Raw genomic sequence first — 26357 nt, 5'->3', positions numbered from 1 at the left:
TATTACGTTATATGGTATAACGTTATAACGTATTACGTTATATGGTATAACGAAATGACGTTTTACGTTATATGGTATTACGTTATAACGTATTACGTTATATGGTATAACGTTATCACGTATTACGTTATATGGTATAACGTTATAACGTATTACGTTATATGGTATTACGTTATAACGTATTACGTTATATGGTATAACGTTATAACAAGTTACGTTATATGGAATAACGTTATAACGAATTACGTTATATGGCATTACGTTATAACGTATTACGTTATATGGTATAACGTTATAACGATTTACGTTATATGGTATAACGTTATAACGTATTACGTTATATGGTATAACGTTATAACGTACTACGTTATATGGTATATCGTTATAACGTATTACGTTATATGGTATAACGTTATACCGTATTACGTTATATGGTATAACGTTATAACGTATTACGTTATATGGTATAACGTTATAACGTATTACGTTATATGGTATAACGTCATAACGTATTACGTTATATGGTATTACGTTATCACGTATTACGTTATATGGTATAACGTTATAACGTATTACGTTATATGGTATAACCTTTTAACGTATTACGTTATATGGTATAACGTTATCACGTATTACGTTATATGGTATAACGTTATACCGTATTACGTTATATGGTATAACGAAATGAGGTTTTACGTTATATGGTATTACGTTATAACGTATTACGTTATATGATATCACGTTATAACGTATTACGTTATATGGTATAACGTCATAACGTATTACGTTATATGGTATTACGTTATCACGTATTACGTTATATGGTATAACGTTATAACGTATTACGTTATATGGTATAACGTTTTAACGTATTACGTTATATGATATTACGTTATAACGTATTACGTTATATGGTATAACGTCATAACGTATTACGTTATATGGTATTACGTTATCACGTATTACGTTATATGTTATAACGTTATACCGTATTACGTTATATGGTATAACGTTATAACGTATTACGTTATATGGTATAACGTTATAAGGTATTACTTTATATGGTATAACGTTATAACGTATTACGTTATATGGTATATCGTTATAACGTATTACGTTATATGGTATAACGTTATACCGTATTACGTTATATGGTATAACGAAATGAGGTTTTACGTTATATGGTATTACGTTATAACGTATTACGTTATATGATATTACGTTATAACGTATTACGTTATATGGTATAACGTCATAACGTATTACGTTATATGGTATTACGTTATCACGTATTACGTTATATGGTATAACGTTATAACGTATTACGTTATATGGTATAACGTTTTAACGTATTACGTTATATGGTATAACGTTATCACGTATTACGTTATATGGTATAACGTTATAACGTATTACGTTATATGGTATTACGTTATAACGTATTACGTTATATGGTATAACGTTATAACGTATTACGTTATATGGTATAACGTTATAACGTATTACGTTATATGGTATTACGTTATAACGTATTACGTTATATGGTATAACGTTATAACGTGTTACGTTATATGGAATAACGTTATAACGAATTACGTTATATGGCATTACGTTATAACGTATTACGTTATATGGTATAACGTTATAACGTATTACGTTATATGGTATAACGTTATAACGTATTACGTTATATGGTATAACTTTATAACGTACTACGTTATATGGTATATCGTTATAACGTATTACGTTATATGGTATAACGTTATACCGTATTACGTTATATGGTATAACGTTATAACGAATTACGTTATATGGTAAAACGTTATAACGTATTACGTTATATGGTATAACGTTATAACGTATTACGTTATATGGTATATCGTTATAACGTATTACGTTATATGGTATAACGTTATACCGTATTACGTTATATGGTATAACGAAATGACGTTTTACGTTATATGGTATTACGTTATAACGTATTGCGTTATATGATATTACGTTATAACGTATTACGTTATATGGTATAACGTTATAACGAGTTACGTTATATGGAATAACGTTATAACGAATTACGTTATATGGCATTACGTTATAACGTATTACGTTATATGGTATAACGTTATAACGATTCACGTTATATGGTATAACGTTATAACGTATTACGTTATATGGTATAACGTTATAACGTACTACGTTATATGGTATATCGTTATAACGTATTACGTTATATGTTATAACGTTATACCGTATTACGTTATATGGTATAACGTTATAACGTATTACGTTATATGGTATAACGTTATAAGGTATTACGTTATATGGTATAACGTTATAACGTATTACGTTATATGGTATATCGTTATAACGTATTACGTTATATGGTATAACGTTATACCGTATTACGTTATATGGTATAACGAAATGAGGTTTTACGTTATATGGTATTACGTTATAACGTATTACGTTATATGATATTACGTTATAACGTATTACGTTATATGGTATAACGTCATAACGTATTACGTTATATGGTATTACGTTATCACGTATTACGTTATATGGTATAACGTTATAACGTATTACGTTATATGGTATAACGAAATGAGGTTTTACGTTATATGGTATTACGTTATAACGTATTACGTTATATGGTATAACGTTATAACGTATTACGTTATATGGTATAACGTTATAACGTACTACGTTATATGGTATATCGTTATAACGTATTACGTTATATGGTATAACGTTATACCGTATTACGTTATATGGTATAACGTTATAACGAATTACGTTATATGGTAAAACGTTATAACGTATTACGTTATATGGTATAACGTTATAACGTATTACGTTATATGGTATATCGTTATAACGTATTACGTTATATGGTATAACGTTATACAGTATTACGTTATATGGTATAACGAAATGACGTTTTACGTTATATGGTATTACGTTATAACGTATTGCGTTATATGATATTACGTTATAACGTATTACGTTATATGGTATAACGTCATAACGTATTACGTTATATGGTACTACGTTATCACGTATTACGTTATATGGTATAACGTTATAACGTATTACGTTATATGGTATAACGTTTTAACGTATTACGTTATATGGTATAACGTTATCACGTATTACGTTATATGGTATAACGTTATAACGTATTACGTTATATGGTATTACGTTATAACGTATTACGTTATATGGTATAACGTTATAACGTATTACGTTATATGGTATAACGTTATAACGTATTACGTTATATGGTATAACGTTATAACGTATTACGTTATATGGTATAACGTCATAACGTTTTACGTTATATGGTATTACGTTATCACGTATTACGTTATATGGTATAACGTTATAACGTATTACGTTATATGGTATAACGTTTTAACGTATTACGTTATATGGTATAACGTTATCACGTATTCCGTTATATGGTATAACGTTATAACGTATTACGTTATATGGTATAACGTTTTAACGTATTACGTTATATGGTATAACGTTATCACGTATTACGTTATATGGTATAACGTTATAACATATTACGTTATATGGTATTACGTTATAACGTATTACGTTATATGGTACAACGAAATGACGTTTTATGTTATATGGTATTACGTTATCACGTATTACGTTATATGGTATAACGTTATAACGTATTACGTTATATGGTATAACGTCATAACGTTTTACGTTATATGGTATTACGTTATCACGTATTACGTTATATGGTATAACGTTATAACGTATTACGTTATATGGTATAACGTTTTAACGTATTACGTTATATGGTATAACGTCATAACGTATTACGTTATATGGTATTACGTTATCACGTATTACGTTATATGGTATAACGTTATAACGTATTACGTTATATGGTATAACGTTTTAACGTATTACGTTATATGGTATTACGTTATAACGTATTACGTTATATGGTATAACGTCATAACGTATTACGTTATATGGTATAACGTTATAACGTATTACGTTATATGGTATAACGTTATAACGTATTACGTTATATGGTATATCGTTATAACGTACTACGTTATATGGTATAACGTTATACCGTATTACGTTATATGGTATAACGTTATAACGTATTACGTTATATGGTATAACGTTATACCGTATTACGTTATATGGTATAACGTTTTAACGTATTACGTTATATGGTATAACGTTATCACGTATTCCGTTATATGGTATAACGTTATAACGTATTACGTTATATGGTATAACGTTTTAACGTATTACGTTATATGGTATAACGTCATCACGTATTACGTTATATGGTATAACGTTATAACATATTACGTTATATGGTATTACGTTATAACGTATTACGTTATATGGTATAACGAAATGACGTTTTATGTTATATGGTATTACGTTATAACGTATTACGTTATATGGTATTACGTTATAACGTATTACGTTATATGGTATAACGTCATAACGTATTACGTTATATGGTATTACGTTATCACGTATTACGTTATATGGTATAACGTTATAAACTATTACGTTATATGGTATAACGTTTTAACGTATTACGTTATATGGTATAACGTTATCACGTATTACGTTATATGGTAAAACGTTATAACGTATTACGTTATATGGTAAATCGTTATAACGTACTACGTTATATGGTATAACGTTATACCGTATTACGTTATATGGTATAGCGAAATGACGTTTTACGTTATATGGTATTACGTTATAACGTATTACGTTATATGGTATGACGTTATAACATATTACGTTATGTGGTATAACGTTATAACGTATTACGTTATATGGCATTACGTTATAACGTATTACGTTATATGGGATAACGAAATGACGTTTTACGTTATATGGTATAACGTTATTACGTATTACGTTATATGGTATAACGTTATACCGTATTACGTTATGTGGTATAACGAAATGACGTTTAACGTTATATGGTATTACGTTATAACGTATTACGTTATATGGTATAACGTTATCACGTATTACGTTATATGGCATTACGTTATAACGTATTACGTTATATGGGATAACGAAATGACGTTTTACGTTTTATGGTATATCGTTATAACGTATTACGTTATATGGTATAACGTTATACCGTATTACGTTATATGGTATAACGTTATAACGTATTACGTTATATGGTATAACGTTATAACGTATTACGTTATATGGTATATCGTTATAACGTACTACGTTATATGGTATAACGTTATACCGTATTACGTTATATGGTATAGCGAAATGACGTTTTACGTTATATGGTACTACGTTATCACGTATTACGTTATATGGTATAACGTTATAACGTATTACGTTATATGGTATAACGTTTTAACGTATTACGTTATATGGTATAACGTTATAAGGTATTACGTTATATGGTATAACGTTATAACGTATTACGTTATATGGTATATCGTTATAACGTATTACGTTATATGGTATAACGTTATACCGTATTACGTTATATGGTATAACGAAATGAGGTTTTACGTTATATGGTATTACGTTATAACGTATTACGTTATATGATATTACGTTATAACGTATTACGTTATATGGTATAACGTCATAACGTATTACGTTATATGGTATTACGTTATCACGTATTACGTTATATGGTATAACGTTATAACGTATTACGTTATATGGTATAACGTTTTAACGTATTACGTTATATGGTATAACGTTATCACGTATTACGTTATATGGTATAACGTTATAACGTATTACGTTATATGGTATTACGTTATAACGTATTACGTTATATGGTATAACGTTATAACGTATTACGTTATATGGTATAACGTTATAACGTATTACGTTATATGGTATTACGTTATAACGTATTACGTTATATGGTATAACGTTATAACGTGTTACGTTATATGGAATAACGTTATAACGAATTACGTTATATGGCATTACGTTATAACGTATTACGTTATATGGTATAACGTTATAACGTATTACGTTATATGGTATAACGTTATAACGTATTACGTTATATGGTATAACTTTATAACGTACTACGTTATATGGTATATCGTTATAACGTATTACGTTATATGGTATAACGTTATACCGTATTACGTTATATGGTATAACGTTATAACGAATTACGTTATATGGTAAAACGTTATAACGTATTACGTTATATGGTATAACGTTATAACGTATTACGTTATATGGTATATCGTTATAACGTATTACGTTATATGGTATAACGTTATACCGTATTACGTTATATGGTATAACGAAATGACGTTTTACGTTATATGGTATTACGTTATAACGTATTGCGTTATATGATATTACGTTATAACGTATTACGTTATATGGTATAACGTTATAACGAGTTACGTTATATGGAATAACGTTATAACGAATTACGTTATATGGCATTACGTTATAACGTATTACGTTATATGGTATAACGTTATAACGATTCACGTTATATGGTATAACGTTATAACGTATTACGTTATATGGTATAACGTTATAACGTACTACGTTATATGGTATATCGTTATAACGTATTACGTTATATGTTATAACGTTATACCGTATTACGTTATATGGTATAACGTTATAACGTATTACGTTATATGGTATAACGTTATAAGGTATTACGTTATATGGTATAACGTTATAACGTATTACGTTATATGGTATATCGTTATAACGTATTACGTTATATGGTATAACGTTATACCGTATTACGTTATATGGTATAACGAAATGAGGTTTTACGTTATATGGTATTACGTTATAACGTATTACGTTATATGATATTACGTTATAACGTATTACGTTATATGGTATAACGTCATAACGTATTACGTTATATGGTATTACGTTATCACGTATTACGTTATATGGTATAACGTTATAACGTATTACGTTATATGGTATAACGTTTTAACGTATTACGTTATATGGTATAACGTTATCACGTATTACGTTATATGGTATAACGTTATAACGTATTACGTTATATGGTATTACGTTATAACGTATTACGTTATATGGTATAACGTTATAACGTATTACGTTATATGGTATAACGTTATAACGTATTACGTTATATGGTATTACGTTATAACGTATTACGTTATATGGTATAACGTTATAACGTGTTACGTTATATGGAATAACGTTATAACGAATTACGTTATATGGCATTACGTTATAACGTATTACGTTATATGGTATAACGTTATAACGTATTACGTTATATGGTATAACGTTATAACGTATTACGTTATATGGTATAACGTTATAACGTACTACGTTATATGGTATATCGTTATAACGTATTACGTTATATGGTATAACGTTATACCGTATTACGTTATATGGTATAACGTTATAACGAATTACGTTATATGGTAAAACGTTATAACGTATTACGTTATATGGTATAACGTTATAACGTATTACGTTATATGGTATATCGTTATAACGTATTACGTTATATGGTATAACGTTATACCGTATTACGTTATATGGTATAACGAAATGAGGTTTTACGTTATATGGTATTACGTTATAACGTATTACGTTATATGATATTACGTTATAACGTATTACGTTATATGGTATAACGTCATAACGTATTACGTTATATGGTATTACGTTATCACGTATTACGTTATATGGTATAACGTTATAACGTATTACGTTATATGGTATAACGTTTTAACGTATTACGTTATATGGTATAACGTTTTAACGTATTACGTTATATGGTATAACGTTATAACGTATTACGTTATATGGTATTACGTTATAACGTATTACGTTATATGGTATAACGTTATAACGTATTACGTTATATGGTATAACGTTATAACGTATTACGTTATATGGTATTACGTTATAACGTATTACGTTATATGGTATAACGTTATAACGTGTTACGTTATATGGAATAACGTTATAACGAATTACGTTATATGGCATTACGTTATAACGTATTACGTTATATGGTATAACGTTATAACGTATTACGTTATATGGTATAACGTTATAACGTATTACGTTATATGGTATAACGTTATAACGTACTACGTTATATGGTATATCGTTATAACGTATTACGTTATATGGTATAACGTTATACCGTATTACGTTATATGGTATAACGTTATAACGAATTACGTTATATGGTAAAACGTTATAACGTATTACGTTATATGGTATAACGTTATAACGTATTACGTTATATGGTATATCGTTATAACGTATTACGTTATATGGTATAACGTTATACAGTATTACGTTATATGGTATAACGAAATGACGTTTTACGTTATATGGTATTACGTTATAACGTATTGCGTTATATGATATTACGTTATAACGTATTACGTTATATGGTATAACGTCATAACGTATTACGTTATATGGTACTACGTTATCACGTATTACGTTATATGGTATAACGTTATAACGTATTACGTTATATGGTATAACGTTTTAACGTATTACGTTATATGGTATAACGTTATCACGTATTACGTTATATGGTATAACGTTATAACGTATTACGTTATATGGTATTACGTTATAACGTATTACGTTATATGGTATAACGTTATAACGTATTACGTTATATGGTATAACGTTATAACGTATTACGTTATATGGTATAACGTTATAACGTATTACGTTATATGGTATAACGTCATAACGTTTTACGTTATATGGTATTACGTTATCACGTATTACGTTATATGGTATAACGTTATAACGTATTACGTTATATGGTATAACGTTTTAACGTATTACGTTATATGGTATAACGTTATCACGTATTCCGTTATATGGTATAACGTTATAACGTATTACGTTATATGGTATAACGTTTTAACGTATTACGTTATATGGTATAACGTTATCACGTATTACGTTATATGGTATAACGTTATAACATATTACGTTATATGGTATTACGTTATAACGTATTACGTTATATGGTACAACGAAATGACGTTTTATGTTATATGGTATTACGTTATCACGTATTACGTTATATGGTATAACGTTATAACGTATTACGTTATATGGTATAACGTCATAACGTTTTACGTTATATGGTATTACGTTATCACGTATTACGTTATATGGTATAACGTTATAACGTATTACGTTATATGGTATAACGTTTTAACGTATTACGTTATATGGTATAACGTCATAACGTATTACGTTATATGGTATTACGTTATCACGTATTACGTTATATGGTATAACGTTATAACGTATTACGTTATATGGTATAACGTTTTAACGTATTACGTTATATGGTATTACGTTATAACGTATTACGTTATATGGTATAACGTCATAACGTATTACGTTATATGGTATAACGTTATAACGTATTACGTTATATGGTATAACGTTATAACGTATTACGTTATATGGTATATCGTTATAACGTACTACGTTATATGGTATAACGTTATACCGTATTACGTTATATGGTATAACGTTATAACGTATTACGTTATATGGTATAACGTTATACCGTATTACGTTATATGGTATAACGTTTTAACGTATTACGTTATATGGTATAACGTTATCACGTATTCCGTTATATGGTATAACGTTATAACGTATTACGTTATATGGTATAACGTTTTAACGTATTACGTTATATGGTATAACGTCATCACGTATTACGTTATATGGTATAACGTTATAACATATTACGTTATATGGTATTACGTTATAACGTATTACGTTATATGGTATAGCGAAATGACGTTTTATGTTATATGGTATTACGTTATAACGTATTACGTTATATGGTATTACGTTATAACGTATTACGTTATATGGTATAACGTCATAACGTATTACGTTATATGGTATTACGTTATCACGTATTACGTTATATGGTATAACGTTATAAACTATTACGTTATATGGTATAACGTTTTAACGTATTACGTTATATGGTATAACGTTATCACGTATTACGTTATATGGTATAACGTTATAACGTATTACGTTATATGGTAAATCGTTATAACGTACTACGTTATATGGTATAACGTTATACCGTATTACGTTATATGGTATAGCGAAATGACGTTTTACGTTATATGGTATTACGTTATAACGTATTACGTTATATGGTATGACGTTATAACATATTACGTTATGTGGTATAACGTTATAACGTATTACGTTATATGGCATTACGTTATAACGTATTACGTTATATGGGATAACGAAATGACGTTTTACGTTATATGGTATAACGTTATAACGTATTACGTTATATGGTATAACGTTATACCGTATTACGTTATGTGGTATAACGAAATGACGTTTAACGTTATATGGTATTACGTTATAACGTATTACGTTATATGGTATAACGTTATCACGTATTACGTTATATGGCATTACGTTATAACGTATTACGTTATATGGGATAACGAAATGACGTTTTACGTTTTATGGTATATCGTTATAACGTATTACGTTATATGGTATAACGTTATACCGTATTACGTTATATGGTATAACGTTATAACGTATTACGTTATATGGTATAACGTTATAACGTATTACGTTATATGGTATATCGTTATAACGTACTACGTTATATGGTATAACGTTATACCGTATTACGTTATATGGTATAGCGAAATGACGTTTTACGTTATATGGTACTACGTTATCACGTATTACGTTATATGGTATAACGTTATAACGTATTACGTTATATGGTATAACGTTTTAACGTATTACGTTATATGGTATAACGTTATCACGTATTACGTTATATGGTATAACGTTATAACGTATTACGTTATATGGTATTACGTTATAACGTATTACGTTATATGGTATAACGTTATAACGTATTACGTTATATGGTATAACGTTATAACGTATTACGTTATATGGTATAACGTTATCACGTATTACGTTATATGGTATATCGTTATAACATATTACGTTATATGGTATTGCGTTATAACGTATTACGTTATATGGTATAACGAAATGACGTTTTATGTTATATGGTATTACGTTATAACGTATTACGTTATATGGTATTACGTTATAACGTATTACGTTATATGGTATAACGTCATAACGTATTACGTTATATGGTATTACGTTATCACGTATTACGTTATATGGTATAACGTTATAACATATTACGTTATATGGTATTACGTTATAACGTATTACGTTATATGGTATAACGAAATGACGTTTTATGTTATATGGTATTACGTTATAACGTATTACGTTATATGGTATTACGTTATAACGTATTACGTTATATGGTATAACGTCATAACGTATTACGTTATATGGTATTACGTTATCACGTATTACGTTATATGGTATAACGTTATAACGTATTACGTTATATGGTATAACGTTTTAACGTATTACGTTATATGGTATAACGTTATCACGTATTACGTTATATGGTATAACGTTATAACGTATTACGTTATATGGTATATCGTTATAACGTACTACGATATATGGTATAACGTTATACCGTATTACGTTATATGGTATAGCGAAATGACGTTTTACGTTATATGGTATTACGTTATAACGTATTACGTTATATGGTATGACGTTATAACATATTACGTTATGTGGTATAACGTTATAACGTATTACGTTATATGGCATTACGTTATAACGTATTACGTTATATGGGATAACGAAATGACGTTTTACGTTATATGGTATAACGTTATAACGTATTACGTTATATGGTATAACGTTATACCGTATTACGTTATATGGTATAACGAAATGACGTTTTACGTTATATGGTATTACGTTATAACGTATTACGTTATATGGTATAACGTTATCACGTATTACGTTATATGGTATAACGTTATAACGTATTACGTTATATGGTATTACGTTATAACGTATTACGTTATATGGTATAACGTTATAACGTATTACGTTATATGGTATAACGTTTTAACGTATTACGTAATATGGTATAACGTTATCACGTATTACGTTATATGGTATGACGTTATAACGTATTACGTTATATGGTATGACGTTATAACATATTACGTTATGTGGTATAACATTTTAACGTATTACGTTATATGGTATAACGTTATCACGTAGTACGTTATATGGTATAACGTTTTAACGTATTACGTTATATGGTATAACGTTATCACGTATTACGTTATATGGTATATCGTTATAACATATTACGTTATATGGTATTGCGTTATAACGTATTACGTTATATGGTATAACGAAATGACGTTTTATGTTATATGGTATTACGTTATAACGTATTACGTTATATGGTATTACGTTATAACGTATTACGTTATATGGTATAACGTCATAACGTATTACGTTATATGGTATTACGTTATCACGTATTACGTTATATGGTATAACGTTATAACGTATTACGTTATATGGTATAACGTTTTAACGTATTACGTTATATGGTATAACGTTATCACGTATTACGTTATATGGTATAACGTTATAACGTATTACGTTATATGGTATATCGTTATAACGTATTACGTTATATGGTATTACGTTATACCGTATTACGTTATATGGTATAACGAAATGACGTTTTACGTTATATGGTATTACGTTATAACGTATTACGTTATATGGTATAACGTTATCACGTATTACGTTATATGGCATTACGTTATAACGTATTACGTTATATGGGATAACGAAATGACGTTTTACGTTATATGGTATAAGGTTATAACGTATTACGTTATATGGTATTACGTTTTAACGTATTACGTTATATGGTATAACGTTATAACGTATTACGTTATATGGTATTACGTTATAACGTATTACGTTATATGGTATAACGTTATAACGTATTACGTTATATGGTATAACGTTATAACGAATTACGTTATATGGCATTACGTTATAACGTACTACGTTATATGGTATAACGTTATCACGTAGTACGTTATATGGTATAACGTTATAACGCATTACGTTATATGGTATAACGTTACAACGTATTACGTTATATGGTATAACGTTATAACGTATTACGTTATATGGTATATCGTTATAACGTATTACGTTATATGGTATAACGTTATACCGTATTACGTTATATGGTATAACGAAATGACGTTTTACGTTATATGGTATTACGTTATAACGTATTACGTTATATGGTATGACGTTATAACATATTACGTTATGTGGTATAACGTTATAACGTATTACGTTATATGGCATTACGTTATAACGTATTACGTTATATGGGATAACGAAATGACGTTTTACGTTATATGGTATAACGTTATAACGTATTACGTTATATGGTATAACGTTATACCGTATTACGTTATATGGTATAACGAAATGACGTTTTACGTTATATGGTATTACGTTATATGGTATAACGTTATCACGTATTACGTTATATGGCATTACGTTATAACGTATTACGTTATATGGGATAACGAAATGACGTTTTACGTTATATGGTATAACGTCATAACGTATTACGTTATATGGTATTACGTTATCACGTATTACGTTATATGGTATAACGTTATAACGTATTACGTTATATGGTATAACGTTTTAACGTATTACGTTATATGGTATAACGTTATCACGTATTACGTTATATGGTATAACGTTATAACGTATTACGTTATATGGTATTGCGTTATAACGTATTACGTTATATGGTATAACGTTATAACGTATTACGTTATATGGTATAACGTTTTAACGTATTACGTAATATGGTATAACGTTATCACGTATTACGTTATATGGTATTACGTTATAACGTATTACGTTATATGGTATGACGTTATAACATATTACGTTATGTGGTATAACATTTTAACGTATTACGTTATATGGTATAACGTTATCACGTAGTACGTTATATGGTATAACGTTATAACGCATTACGTTATATGGTATAACGTTATAACGTATTACGTTATATGGTATATCGTTATAACGTATTACGTTATATGGTATAACGTTATACCGTATTACGTTATATGGTATAACGAAATGACGTTTTACGTTATGTGGTATAACGTTATAACGTATTACGTTATATGGTATAACGTTATAACGTATTACGTTATATGGTATAACAAAATGACGTTTTACGTTATATGGTATTACGTTATAACGTATTACGTTATATGGTATAACGTTATCACGTATTACGTTATATGGCATTACGTTATAATGTATTACGTTATATGGTATAACGTTATAACGTATTACGTTATATGGTATAACGTCATAACGTATTACGTTATATGGTATTACGTTATCACGTATTACGTTATATGGTATAACGTTATAACGTATTACGTTATATGGTATAACGAAATGACGTTTTACGTTATATGGTATTACGTTATAACGTATTACGTTATATGGTATAACGTTATCACGTATTACGTTATATGGTATAACGTTATAACGTATTACGTTATATGGTATTACGTTATAACGTATTACGTTATATTGTATAACGTTATAACGAGTTACGTTATATGGCATTACGTTATAACGTATTACGTTATATGGTATAACGTTATAACGTATTACGTTATATGGTATAACGTCATAACGTATTACGTTATACGGTATTACGTTATCACGTATTACGTTATATGGTATAACGTTATAACGTATTACGTTATATGGTATAACGAAATGACGTTTTACGTTATATGGTATTACGTTATAACGTATTACGTTATATGGTATAACGTTATAACGAGTTACGTTATATGGAATAACGTTATAACGAATTACGTTATATGGCAGTACGGTATAACGTATTACGTTATATGGTATAACGTTATAACGATTTACGTTATATGGTATAACGTTATAACGTATTACGTTATATGGTATAACGTTATAACGTACGACGTTATATGGTATATCGTTATAACTTATTACGTTATATGGTATAACGTTATACCGTATTACGTTATATGGTATAACGTTATAACGTATTACGTTATATGGTATAACGTTATAACGTATTACGTTATATGGTATAACGTTATAACGTATTACGTTATATGGTATATCGTTATAACGTATTACGTTATATGGTATAACGTTATACCGTATTACGTTATATGGTATAACGAAATGAGGTTTTACGTTATATGGTATTACGTTATAACGTATTACGTTATATGATATTACGTTATAACGTATTACGTTATATGGTATGACGTCATAACGTATTACGTTATATGGTATTACGTTATCACGTATTACGTTATATGGTATAACGTTATAACGTATTACGTTATATGGTATAACGTTTTAACGTATTACGTTATATGGTATAACGTTATCACGTATTACATTATATGGTATTGCGTTATAACGTATTACGTTATATGGTATAACGTTATAACGTATTACGTTATATGGTATAACGTTTTAACGTATTACGTAATATGGTATAACGTTATCACGTATTACGTTATATGGTATTACGTTATAACGTATTACGTTATATGGTATGACGTTATAACATATTACGTTATGTGGTATAACATTTTAACGTATTACGTTATATGGTATAACGTTATCACGTAGTACGTTATATGGTATAACGTTATAACGCATTACGTTATATGGTATAACGTTATAACGTAGTACGTTATATGGTATAACGTTATAACGCATTACGTTATATGGTATAACGTTATAACGTATTACGTTATATGGTATAACGTTATAACGTATTACGTTATATGGTATAACGTTATAACGTATTACGTTATATGGTATATCGTTATAACGTATTACGTTATATGGAATAACGTTATAACGAATTACGTTATATGGCAGTACGGTATAACGTATTACGTTATATGGTATAACGTTATAACGATTTACGTTATATGGTATAACGTTATAACGTATTACGTTATATGGTATAACGTTATAACGTACGACGTTATATGGTATATCGTTATAACGTATTACGTTATATGGTATAACGTTATACCGTATTACGTTATATGGTATAACGTTATAACGTATTACGTTATATGGTATAACGTTATAACGTATTACGTTATATGGTATAACGTTATAACGTATTACGTTATATGGTATATCGTTATAACGTATTACGTTATATGGTATAACGTTATACCGTATTACGTTATATGGTATAACGAAATGAGGTTTTACGTTATATGGTATTACGTTATAACGTATTACGTTATATGATATTACGTTATAACGTATTACGTTATATGGTATGACGTCATAACGTATTACGTTATATGGTATTACGTTATCACGTATTACGTTATATGGTATAACGTTATAACGTATTACGTTATATGGTATAACGAAATGACGTTTTACGTTATATGGTATTACGTTATAACGTATTACGTTATATGGTATAACGTTATCACGTATTACGTTATATGGTATAACGTTATAACGTATTACGTTATATGGTATTACGTTATAACGTATTACGTTATATGGTATAACGTTATAACGTATTACGTTATATGGTATAACGTTTTAACGTATTACGTAATATGGTATAACGTTATCACGTATTACGTTATATGGTATGACGTTATAACGTATTACGTTATATGGTATGACGTTATAACATATTACGTTATGTGGTATAACATTTTAACGTATTACGTTATATGGTATAACGTTATCACGTAGTACGTTATATGGTATAACGTTTTAACGTATTACGTTATATGGTATAACGTTATCACGTATTACGTTATATGGTATATCGTTATAACATATTACGTTATATGGTATTGCGTTATAACGTATTACGTTATATGGTATAACGAAATGACGTTTTATGTTATATGGTATTACGTTATAACGTATTACGTTATATGGTATTACGTTATAACGTATTACGTTATATGGTATAACGTCATAACGTATTACGTTATATGGTATTACGTTATCACGTATTACGTTATATGGTATAACGTTATAACGTATTACGTTATATGGTATAACGTTTTAACGTATTACGTTATATGGTATAACGTTATCACGTATTACGTTATATGGTATAACGTTATAACGTATTACGTTATATGGTATATCGTTATAACGTATTACGTTATATGGTATTACGTTATACCGTATTACGTTATATGGTATAACGAAATGACGTTTTACGTTATATGGTATTACGTTATAACGTATTACGTTATATGGTATAACGTTATCACGTATTACGTTATATGGCATTACGTTATAACGTATTACGTTATATGGGATAACGAAATGACGTTTTACGTTATATGGTATAAGGTTATAACGTATTACGTTATATGGTATTACGTTTTAACGTATTACGTTATATGGTATAACGTTATAACGTATTACGTTATATGGTATTACGTTATAACGTATTACGTTATATGGTATAACGTTATAACGTATTACGTTATATGGTATAACGTTATAACGAATTACGTTATATGGCATTACGTTATAACGTACTACGTTATATGGTATAACGTTATCACGTAGTACGTTATATGGTATAACGTTATAACGCATTACGTTATATGGTATAACGTTACAACGTATTACGTTATATGGTATAACGTTATAACGTATTACGTTATATGGTATATCGTTATAACGTATTACGTTATATGGTATAACGTTATACCGTATTACGTTATATGGTATAACGAAATGACGTTTTACGTTATATGGTATTACGTTATAACGTATTACGTTATATGGTATGACGTTATAACATATTACGTTATGTGGTATAACGTTATAACGTATTACGTTATATGGCATTACGTTATAACGTATTACGTTATATGGGATAACGAAATGACGTTTTACGTTATATGGTATAACGTTATAACGTATTACGTTATATGGTATAACGTTATACCGTATTACGTTATATGGTATAACGAAATGACGTTTTACGTTATATGGTATTACGTTATATGGTATAACGTTATCACGTATTACGTTATATGGCATTACGTTATAACGTATTACGTTATATGGGATAACGAAATGACGTTTTACGTTATATGGTATAACGTCATAACGTATTACGTTATATGGTATTACGTTATCACGTATTACGTTATATGGTATAACGTTATAACGTATTACGTTATATGGTATAACGTTTTAACGTATTACGTTATATGGTATAACGTTATCACGTATTACGTTATATGGTATAACGTTATAACGTATTACGTTATATGGTATTGCGTTATAACGTATTACGTTATATGGTATAACGTTATAACGTATTACGTTATATGGTATAACGTTTTAACGTATTACGTAATATGGTATAACGTTATCACGTATTACGTTATATGGTATTACGTTATAACGTATTACGTTATATGGTATGACGTTATAACATATTACGTTATGTGGTATAACATTTTAACGTATTACGTTATATGGTATAACGTTATCACGTAGTACGTTATATGGTATAACGTTATAACGCATTACGTTATATGGTATAACGTTATAACGTATTACGTTATATGGTATATCGTTATAACGTATTACGTTATATGGTATAACGTTATACCGTATTACGTTATATGGTATAACGAAATGACGTTTTACGTTATGTGGTATAACGTTATAACGTATTACGTTATATGGTATAACGTTATAACGTATTACGTTATATGGTATAACAAAATGACGTTTTACGTTATATGGTATTACGTTATAACGTATTACGTTATATGGTATAACGTTATCACGTATTACGTTATATGGCATTACGTTATAATGTATTACGTTATATGGTATAACGTTATAACGTATTACGTTATATGGTATAACGTCATAACGTATTACGTTATATGGTATTACGTTATCACGTATTACGTTATATGGTATAACGTTATAACGTATTACGTTATATGGTATAACGAAATGACGTTTTACGTTATATGGTATTACGTTATAACGTATTACGTTATATGGTATAACGTTATCACGTATTACGTTATATGGTATAACGTTATAACGTATTACGTTATATGGTATTACGTTATAACGTATTACGTTATATTGTATAACGTTATAACGAGTTACGTTATATGGCATTACGTTATAACGTATTACGTTATATGGTATAACGTTATAACGTATTACGTTATATGGTATAACGTCATAACGTATTACGTTATACGGTATTACGTTATCACGTATTACGTTATATGGTATAACGTTATAACGTATTACGTTATATGGTATAACGAAATGACGTTTTACGTTATATGGTATTACGTTATAACGTATTACGTTATATGGTATAACGTTATAACGAGTTACGTTATATGGAATAACGTTATAACGAATTACGTTATATGGCAGTACGGTATAACGTATTACGTTATATGGTATAACGTTATAACGATTTACGTTATATGGTATAACGTTATAACGTATTACGTTATATGGTATAACGTTATAACGTACGACGTTATATGGTATATCGTTATAACTTATTACGTTATATGGTATAACGTTATACCGTATTACGTTATATGGTATAACGTTATAACGTATTACGTTATATGGTATAACGTTATAACGTATTACGTTATATGGTATAACGTTATAACGTATTACGTTATATGGTATATCGTTATAACGTATTACGTTATATGGTATAACGTTATACCGTATTACGTTATATGGTATAACGAAATGAGGTTTTACGTTATATGGTATTACGTTATAACGTATTACGTTATATGATATTACGTTATAACGTATTACGTTATATGGTATGACGTCATAACGTATTACGTTATATGGTATTACGTTATCACGTATTACGTTATATGGTATAACGTTATAACGTATTACGTTATATGGTATAACGTTTTAACGTATTACGTTATATGGTATAACGTTATCACGTATTACATTATATGGTATTGCGTTATAACGTATTACGTTATATGGTATAACGTTATAACGTATTACGTTATATGGTATAACGTTTTAACGTATTACGTAATATGGTATAACGTTATCACGTATTACGTTATATGGTATTACGTTATAACGTATTACGTTATATGGTATGACGTTATAACATATTACGTTATGTGGTATAACATTTTAACGTATTACGTTATATGGTATAACGTTATCACGTAGTACGTTATATGGTATAACGTTATAACGCATTACGTTATATGGTATAACGTTATAACGTAGTACGTTATATGGTATAACGTTATAACGCATTACGTTATATGGTATAACGTTATAACGTATTACGTTATATGGTATAACGTTATAACGTATTACGTTATATGGTATAACGTTATAACGTATTACGTTATATGGTATATCGTTATAACGTATTACGTTATATGGAATAACGTTATAACGAATTACGTTATATGGCAGTACGGTATAACGTATTACGTTATATGGTATAACGTTATAACGATTTACGTTATATGGTATAACGTTATAACGTATTACGTTATATGGTATAACGTTATAACGTACGACGTTATATGGTATATCGTTATAAAGTATTACGTTATATGGTATAACGTTATAACGTATTACGTTATATGGTATAACGTTATAACGTATTACGTTATATGGTATAACGTTTTAACGTATTACGTAATATGGTATAACGTTATCACGTATTACGTTATATGGTATTACGTTATAACGTATTACGTTATATGGTATAACGTTATCACGTATTACTTTATATGGTATAACGTTATAACGTATTACGTTATATGGTATTACGTTATAACGTATTACGTTATATGGTATAACGTTATAACGAGTTACGTTATATGGCATTACGTTATAACGTATTACGTTATATGGTATAACGTTATAACGTATTACGTTATATGGTATAACGTCATAACGTATTACGTTATACGGTATTACGTTATCACGTATTACGTTATATGGTATAACGTTATAACGTATTACGTTATATGGTATAACGAAATGACGTTTTACGTTATATGGTATTACGTTATAACGTATTACGTTATATGGTATAACGTTATAACGAGTTACGTTATATGGAATAACGTTATAACGAATTACGTTATATGGCAGTACGGTATAACGTATTACGTTATATGGTATAACGTTATAACGATTTACGTTATATGGTATAACGTTATAACGTATTACGTTATATGGTATAACGTTATAACGTACGACGTTATATGGTATATCGTTATAACGTATTACGTTATATGGTATAACGTTATACCGTATTACGTTATATGGTATAACGTTATAACGTATTACGTTATATGGTATAACGTTATAACGTATTACGTTATATGGTATAACGTTATAACGTATTACGTTATATGGTATATCGTTATAACGTATTACGTTATATGGTATAACGTTATACCGTATTACGTTATATGGTATAACGAAATGAGGTTTTACGTTATATGGTATTACGTTATAACGTATTACGTTATATGATATTACGTTATAACGTATTACGTTATATGGTATGACGTCATAACGTATTACGTTATATGGTATTACGTTATCACGTATTACGTTATATGGTATAACGTTATAACGTATTACGTTATATGGTATAACGTTATAACGTATTACGTTATATGGTATAACGTTATACCGTATTACGTTATATGGTATAACAAAATGACGTTTTACGTTATATGGTATTACGTTATAACGTATTACGTTATATGGTATAACGTTATCACGTATTACGTTATATGGCATTACGTTATAATGTATTACGTTATATGGTATAACGTTATAACGTATTACGTTATATGGTATAACGTCATAACGTATTACGTTATATGGTATTACGTTATCACGTATTACGTTATATGGTATAACGTTATAACGTATTACGTTATATGGTATAACGAAATGACGTTTTACGTTATATGGTATTACGTTATAACGTATTACGTTATATGGTATAACGTTATCACGTATTACGTTATATGGTATAACGTTATAACGTATTACGTTATATGGTATTACGTTATAACGTATTACGTTATATGGTATAACGTTATAACGAGTTACGTTATATGGCATTACGTTATAACGTATTACGTTATATGGTATAACGTTATAACGTATTACGTTATATGGTACAACGTCATAACGTATTACGTTATACGGTATTACGTTATCACGTATTACGTTATATGGTATAACGTTATAACGTATTACGTTATATGGTATAACGTTATAACGAGTTACGTTATATGGAATAACGTTATAACGAATTACGTTATATGGCAGTACGGTATAACGTATTACGTTATATGGTATAACGTTATAACGATTTACGTTATATGGTATAACGTTATAACGTATTACGTTATATGGTATAACGTTATAACGTACGACGTTATATGGTATATCGTTATAACGTATTACGTTATATGGTATAACGTTATACCGTATTACGTTATATGGTATAACGTTATAACGTATTACGTTATATGGTATAACGTTATAACGTATTACGTTATATGGTATAACGTTATAACGTATTACGTTATATGGTATATCGTTATAACGTATTACGTTATATGGTATAACGTTATACCGTATTACGTTATATGGTATAACGAAATGAGGTTTTACGTTATATGGTATTACGTTATAACGTATTACGTTATATGATATTACGTTATAACGTATTACGTTATATGATATGACGTCATAACGTATTACGTTATATGGTATTACGTTATCACGTATTACGTTATATGGTATAACGTTATAACGTATTACGTTATATGGTATAACGTTTTAACGTATTACGTTATATGGTATAACGTTATCACGTATTACATTATATGGTATTGCGTTATAACGTATTACGTTATATGGTATAACGTTATAACGTATTACGTTATATGGTATAACGTTTTAACGTATTACGTAATATGGTATAACGTTATCACGTATTACGTTATATGGTATTACGTTATAACGTATTACGTTATATGGTATGACGTTATAACATATTACGTTATGTGGTATAACATTTTAACGTATTACGTTATATGGTATAACGTTATCACGTAGTACGTTATATGGTATAACGTTATAACGCATTACGTTATATGGTATAACGTTATAACGTATTACGTTATATGGTATAAAGTTATAACGTATTACGTTATATGGTATATCGTTATAACGTATTACGTTATATGGTACAAGGTTATACCGTATTACGTTATATGGTATAACGAAATGACGTTTTACGTTATGTGGTATAACGTTATAACGTATTACGTTATATGGTATAACGTTATAACGTATTACGTTATATGGTACAACGTTATACCGTATTACGTTATATGGTATAACGAAATGACGTTTTACGTTATGTGGTATAACGTTATAACGTATTACGTTGTATGGTATAACGTTATACCGTATTACGTTATATGGTATAACGTCATAACGTATTACGTTATATGGTATTACGTTATCACGTATTACGTTATATGGTATAACGTTATAACGTATTACGTTATATGGTATAACGAAATGACGTTTTACGTTATATGGTATTACGTTATAACGTATTACGTTATATGGTATAACGTTATCACGTATTACGTTATATGGTATAACGTTATAACGTATTACGTTATATGGTATTACGTTATAACGTATTACGTTATATGGTATAACGTTATAACGAGTTACGTTATATGGTACAACGTTATACCGTATTACGTTATATGGTATAACGAAATGACGTTTTACGTTATGTGGTATAACGTTATAACGTATTACGTTATATGGTATAACGTTATACCGTATTACGTTATATGGTATAACAAAATGACGTTTTACGTTATATGGTATTACGTTATAACGTATTACGTTATATGGTATAACGTTATCACGTATTACGTTATATGGCATTACGTTATAATGTATTACGTTATATGGTATAACGTTATAACGTATTACGTTATATGGTATAACGTCATAACGTATTACGTTATATGGTATTACGTTATCACGTATTACGTTATATGGTATAACGTTATAACGTATTACGTTATATGGTATAACGAAATGACGTTTTACGTTATATGGTATTACGTTATAACGTATTACGTTATATGGTATAACGTTATCACGTATTACGTTATATGGTATAACGTTATAACGTATTACGTTATATGGTATTACGTTATAACGTATTACGTTATATGGTATAACGTTATAACGAGTTACGTTATATGGCATTACGTTATAACGTATTACGTTATATGGTATAACGTTATAACGTATTACGTTATATGGTATAACGTCATAACGTATTACGTTATATGGTATTACGTTATCACGTATTACGTTATATGGTATAACGTTATAACGTATTACGTTATATGGTATAACGAAATGACGTTTTACGTTATATGGTATAACGTTATAACGTATTACGTTATATGGTATATCGTTATAACGTATTACGTTATATGGTATAACGTTATACCGTATTACGTTATATGGTATAACGAAATGACGTTTTACGTTATGTGGTATAACGTTATAACGTATTACGTTATATGGTATAACGTTATACCGTATTACGTTATATGGTATAACAAAATGACGTTTTACGTTATATGGTATTACGTTATAACGTATTACGTTATATGGTATAACGTTATCACGTATTACGTTATATGGCATTACGTTATAATGTATTACGTTATATGGTATAACGTTATAACGTATTACGTTATATGGTATAACGTCATAACGTATTACGTTATATGGTATTACGTTATCACGTATTACGTTATATGGTATAACGTTATAACGTATTACGTTATATGGTATAACGAAATGACGTTTTACGTTATATGGTATTACGTTATAACGTATTACGTTATATGGTATAACGTTATCACGTATTACGTTATATGGTATAACGTTATAACGTATTACGTTATATGGTATTACGTTATAACGTATTACGTTATATGGTATAACGTTATAACGAGTTACGTTATATGGCATTACGTTATAACGTATTACGTTATATGGTATAACGTTATAACGTATTACGTTATATGGTATAACGTCATAACGTATTACGTTATATGGTATTACGTTATCACGTATTACGTTATATGGTATAACGTTATAACGTATTACGTTATATGGTATAACGAAATGACGTTTTACGTTATATGGTATTACGTTATAACGTATTACGTTATATGGTATAACGTTATAACGAGTTACGTTATATGGAATAACGTTATAACGAATTACGTTATATGGCAGTACGGTATAACGTATTACGTTATATGGTATAACGTTATAACGATTTACGTTATATGGTATAACGTTATAACGTATTACGTTATATGGTATAACGTTATAACGTACGACGTTATATGGTATATCGTTATAACGTATTACGTTATATGGTATAACGTTATACCGTATTACGTTATATGGTATAACGTTATAACGTATTACGTTATATGGTATAACGTTATAACGTATTACGTTATATGGTATAACGTTATAACGTATTACGTTATATGGTATAACGTCATAACGTATTACGTTATATGGTATTACGTTATCACGTATTACGTTATATGGTATAACGTTATAACGTATTACGTTATATGGTATAACGTTATAACGTATTACGTTATATGGTATAACGTCATAACGTATTACGTTATATGGTATTACGTTATCACGTATTACGTTATATGGTATAACGTTATAACGTATTACGTTATATGGTATAACGTTTTAACGTATTAAGTTATATGGTATAACGTTATCACGTATTCCGTTATATGGTATAACGTTATAACGTATTACGTTATATGGTATAACGTTTTAACGTATTACGTTATATGGTATAACGTTATCACGTATTACGTTATATGGTATAACGTTATAACGTATTACGTTATATGGTATATCGTTATAACGTATTACGTTATATGGTATAACGTTATACCGTATTACGTTATATGGTACAACGAAATGACGTTTTACGTTATATGGTATTACGTTATAACGTATTACGTTATATGGTATAACGTTATCACGTATTACGTTATATGGCATTACGTTATAACGTATTACGTTATATGGGATAACGAAATGACGTTTTACGTTATATGGTA

The sequence above is a fragment of the Bombus vancouverensis genome, chromosome 9 (assembly GCF_051014615.1).
Source record: "Bombus vancouverensis nearcticus chromosome 9, iyBomVanc1_principal, whole genome shotgun sequence".
Lineage (NCBI taxonomy): Eukaryota > Metazoa > Arthropoda > Insecta > Hymenoptera > Apidae > Bombus > Bombus vancouverensis.
The sequence above is the reverse complement of the archived record's forward strand: the minus strand, read 5'-3'. Positions refer to the sequence as shown.